The 5501-nt window shown below is 32.6% G+C and overlaps 1 pseudogene; it reads left to right on the top strand.

The window, feature by feature from the left end:
- The first annotated feature begins 1368 nt into the window (after positions 1–1368).
- LOC132051847 (stearoyl-[acyl-carrier-protein] 9-desaturase 6, chloroplastic-like) lies at positions 1369–3735 on the top strand (annotated as a pseudogene).
- The last annotated feature ends 1766 nt before the right edge of the window (positions 3736–5501 follow it).

Raw genomic sequence — 5501 nt, 5'->3', positions numbered from 1 at the left:
AGTTCTGGGATAAGTTATCTCAGGAATAAAAATTGTATTGGGATAAGCTATCTCTGGCAGAGGGTGGAATAACAATCCCAGGACTAGTTATCCCATGATAAAATAATGAAAATGACAAAAATAGCCTTGAGGTCCCTCAAATCCTTTTTCTACTAAGGGAAAAGGGTCAAAAATACCCCTCTACTTTAGAAAAAGGGCTAAAAATATCCTTTGAACTTATTTTGGGTCAAAAATACCCCTCCCATCCTTAAAGTTTTCAAATATACCCCTGTCTTGATGGAAATTATCCCCCAAAATAACTCGAAATCATTTTTTAAATCCGCTCCATCATTTAAACCGGACTCAACTAAATAATAACCCATAAGATCCCCTTATTCCCCCAATACGTAGGTTTGAGGTAATTGGGGGAATAAGGGATCTTATGGGTTATTATTTAGTTGGGTGTGGTTTAAATGATGGAGTGGATTTAAAAATGATTTCAGGTTATTTTGGAAGATAATTTCCGTCAAGACAGGGGTATATTTGAAAACTTTATGGATGAGAGGGGTATTTTTGACCCAAAATAAGTTCGGAGGATATTTTTAGCCTTTTTTCCAAAGTAGAGGGGTATTTTTGACCCTTTTCCCTTCTACTAAATAAGGTGGAGGGTATTTTTGTAAACAAATAACTTTTTCTTAAAAATTATGCAATATATGTTACTTTTAATACAACAAATCAAACAATCAATAAGAAATAATATAAGAATAACTAATACCAACATAAATAATCTCGGTCTAACTAATTCCAACATAACTAATCCCATCATAACTTGTCTTCAAACCAAACGACCCCTTAGTTCTAGGGTGGAATTATCCATGAATGTTGCCCTCTGGATTTTGAATTGATTACTTTCATTTATATATCATATAGTTCTTTACGATTGTAATCTTTTGTTTGTTCTATTTTGGCATTTGCTCATTCAGTTGCAGTGGTGTGTATATACAAAGGAGGAACATACTTGTATAATACCTCATTTTGTTGAAAGCTGATTTTTGAATTGTGAGGTTTATCCTCTGTTTTGCTTATTACTGTTAGTAGGTTGTTAGTTATTTTGAATTGTGACGTTATCGTCTATTTTTCTTACTGCTAGTAGTAGATAGGCTCCTGTGAGGTTAGCTCATTGCTTAAAGAAAGAAGCATGGAAACTATAAAAGTTAGCTAAACCTATTTTTCTATGTGGCTTATTTTTCTATGTGGCATTTATGAATTAGGCTAGTGGCTAGACTTGCAGGTCAAAAAATCAACGAATTGTCCTTATAAATAAGATCCTCTTGTAAACAATGTTGGTCACCATCTAATAACACTTTGACTTTTAATCTTTCATTAGTCATGCAGACTACAAGTTTCTCCCAATTCAAACTTCAATCGATTGTACGGGCGCCACCTCTCCCTACAACCACCATACTCCATGGCAAAACCACCTCATCAGGGAGGATATCTACCGTCTTCGCGGTGGCTCCATCGCATCACCAGGTTACTCACTCAATGCCACCAGAAAAATTGGAAGTCTTCAAGTCTTTAGAATCTTGGGTTTCCGAAAGTGTCCTCCCCCTTAGTCAGCCCGTAGAGAAATGTTGGCAGCCCATTGAGTTTCTCCCTGACCCATCTGAAGGGCCTGATAAATTCGAGGAAGAGGTCCCTAAGGCAATGCGTTGTCGGACTTCCAGACGAGTACTTTGTGATGCTTGTGGGTAATATGCTAACTGAGGATGCTTTGCCCAGTTATCAGACCGTATTTAATACGTGGGATGGAGTACGCGATGAGACTGGGTCCAGCCCATGTCCATGGGCAATTTGGACTCGGTCATGGACAGCTGAGGAGAACTGACATGGTGATATGTTACGGCCTTACCTTTATCTTTCGGGGAGAGTGGATATGTTGATGATTGAGAAGACAGTATTGGAGCTGGAATGGTAAGTGTTGCTCTGAGTATTTTTATAAAACTATGTAGTCGATATGTTATAGGTGAAGATGACCTATACCTAAAAGGGCAATAAATGAGTTGAATGAAACCACCAAATATGTACTGCTGAGTGGGATATTTCTTTGCACCGTCTATGTACATAAATTTATGTAGTTACTCGTCGTTCCTTTTTAGTTTTACTTGTTCATATTTTGCACTCCCCTTTAAATAACATTAGTTAAATGTTTAATTTACTAAATTCTTGGTTTTTAATTATAATTAGTCTCACTTAATTCGTAGTATAATATTTTAACCTCCAGCGTATCGATAGAAGCAATGTTGAAACCAAAGTTTCAACTCGAAACCTAGTAATCAGAGCCAGAAAGTCTTAACATTTATCCTACTCCACGTGATCAATAAAAGTAATCTATATAGAGGAGGTAGTATGTTGCAAAAAGCCTAGAAAATGGGTATTGTCATAGTTGCCTATTGCAATTTAAGGAAAGAAAATTTAAATTTGCTATTAATATTCTAATAAATCTGGAAAATAGTTACTTAATTATAAAAAAAAACGATTACTTCTCTCTTAATTTTCTCAAGCGGACAAGTAAAAAAAGAAAAAAACTATTTTTAATTTAATGGATAAGTAAAAATAAACGGAATGAGTATTGAATAGGTAACTAAAAAATAAAAATGATAATATTGTTAAAGCAAGCCGAGCATAATTAATAAAGATCATGCTAGATGAGAGTTACACATTATGCTTTAAGCCTTTGTACCTTATTCATATTAGATAATCGTTAAACAACCACCCCAATAGCCAACTCTATTTAAACTTTGGCATTTTTTTTCTTTTTCAAAATGTTGTTTCACCGTTTCTTAACCTGGTTGAAAAGGGGATAAGTAATTGAGAAAGACCCTATTGGGATTAAAACGTTGTTTGAACTTTGAACTATCATTTCCTAGTCAATTTTATAGAAAATCATCCGAATTCATTGAGCTGTAATATTTAACCATGTAATAAGTGGTCTTCGAATTTGGAATATTAAAGTTTTGTAAGACAAATCATATAAGAAGCATTTTCATGCAACTTTTTTTTTTTTTTCAAAATACGTATTATAAATTTAAGTTACTCGTCATGTTTGAATCTTTGCATCTTAGGATATCGGAACAGAGAACAATCCGTATTTGAGCTTTATGTACGTATAATTTCAAGAGCGAGCGACGTTTTCATCGCATGGCAATATGGCTAGGCTAGCTAAAGAGGGCGGAGACCCCATGCTAGCACGTATATGTCGAACCATTGCAGCAGACGAGAAGCGTCACGAGAATGCCTATACAAGAATTATTGAGAAGTCACTTGAAGTGGACCCAAGTGAGACCATGCTAGCCATTGCGAAGATGATGAAGAAGAAAATCATAATGCCAATACATCTCATGTATGATGGGCAAGATCCTAATATATTTGAGCATTTCTCTGCTGTTACCCAAAAGCAAGGGGTTTACACAACTCGTGATTATGTCGAAATATTAGATTTTTTTATAATACAATGAAAATTGGAAAAGCTTGAGGGCTTGACGGACGAGGCGAGACGTGCACAAGATTTTGTGTGCGGACTTCCACGTAGGTAGAAAGTTGGAAAATAGAGCAAAAACATTAGAGTCACGACAAGTGAAGTTTAGCTGGATTTTTAACAAGCGAGGGAGTGTTTAGATGTATTGATTTGTAATAAAGATGTAAAACAAAAACTTATCCTTTCACTAATAATAGTCTTTTTGGCTAAGCTACTAAAATAAATTTGTTTTGAGATGTACTACTTCTAGTTAAAAATATATTCGAAAAAGTATTTGCGAGAGTAGCAGTGTGTATTTGGCTAAAGTATTTATGAAGTGCTTTTGATATTAGTCTGTATTTGGTAAATATTTTCAAAGTGCTTTACTAAATCATTTGAGAAGTGCTGTTGTTATAATTAGTTTGTGTTTGACTAATATTTTCAAAGTGCTTTTAATTAAGTGATAAATTATGAAAAAAGTTAACATTACTAATTAATTTGGTAAATATGAATTTTTGAGGCTAAAGTATTTATGAAGTGCTTTTGATATTAGTCTGTATTTGGTAAATATTTTCAAAGTGTTTTACTAAATCATTTGAGAAGTGTTGTTGTTATAATTAGTTTGTGTTTGACTAATATTTTCAAAGTGCTTTTAATTAAGTGTTAAATTATGAAAAAAGTTAACATTACTAATTAATTTGGTAAGTATGAATTTTTGATATGAGTAATCTTATCCTAAAAAAATCAAAAGCACCTATATTTGGAATAAACTACTTTTGTCAACTTCCTACTTAAAAGCTGAAGATTAAAACAGTTTTTACTATACTATTACCCAAAATCACTTTTTTCGCCAGTATAAGGTGGCAAAACATCTTTATTCTCTAAAATCAATATCTTTTACTTTTTCTTTTTGAAAAAAATAAACACTTTTAGTGTACATCCGTTGTGGGTATGTTTTTACTAAGCTACTCTATGTCTAATCACCAATAAAACTGATCCATTTAACGTTATTACAAAAATGTCCCAAATCCAGATACAAAGCATAAGACATGCTTGCCGTTTTAACAAAAGATGGTTGGTTATTTTGTCTTTAGAAATCTAAATAAGACAAAACTTTTGAGCTTATGGCACCAGCAAACATTGCAACAACAGTAATTGAAGTGACTAATATGCTTTAAAAACTAACTTATCAGTCTTCTAATAATAGAGAAAAATACACCGTTTGAAAGTTCTTTGTCCTGATATTTGAACGCGCGCGTTTCATTGTTGTACGCAATATAATCAAGCCATCCACGAAGACACAGAATATCAGAGAGAAATAATTATGTTTACATGAACATAATAATAATTGGAAAAATCTATTTTGCAAAACCATTTTTGGGCAAAACTGTCAAAAATCATAAGGAATCTTGGGAAATCTTTGCCTTTTATTATTTTATTGTCATGTGTTTTTACATCACTATCCTTCCTGATAAAATGAGACTCTCATATAGGCTAATCATGAGTTATGTTTCCCATGCTCTTTTCCATTTTTTAATGTATCTTTTTTTAATTATTTTTTTTACATTAGTTGTATTGTGTATACATAAGGTAGGCCTAGGGTGTATTTCTTTTTTTTTTTTTTTTGTTCACTTATTGTGTATGCATACGGTGGGCCCAGGGTGTATTTTCTTTTTTTCTTCTTTTTCTTTTTGTTTACTTATTGTGTATGCATACGGCAGGCCTAGGATGTACTCATTTCCTTTTTTCTTTTTTTCTTTTTGTTTTGGCATCTGAAAGTTTTTTTTTTATTTTTCTTGTAAATAAAGTGTTATTTATTGGCTATATACATACGGTATTTAGCCTAGAGTGTATTTTTTTTTCTTCTTTTTCTTTTTATTTTTGTATCTGAAAGTGTTTTTATTTTTCCTGTAAATTTGTTATATATTGGCTATATACATACAGTATTTGGCCTGAAATGTATTTTTTCTTCTTTTTCTTGTTTTTATTTTGTTATGGTATATAT

The sequence above is a fragment of the Lycium ferocissimum genome, chromosome 4, assembly GCF_029784015.1.
Source record: "Lycium ferocissimum isolate CSIRO_LF1 chromosome 4, AGI_CSIRO_Lferr_CH_V1, whole genome shotgun sequence".
NCBI classification, from domain to species: domain Eukaryota; kingdom Viridiplantae; phylum Streptophyta; class Magnoliopsida; order Solanales; family Solanaceae; genus Lycium; species Lycium ferocissimum.
Note: the sequence above shows the minus strand (reverse complement) of the source record. Positions and strands in the feature narration are given on the sequence as shown.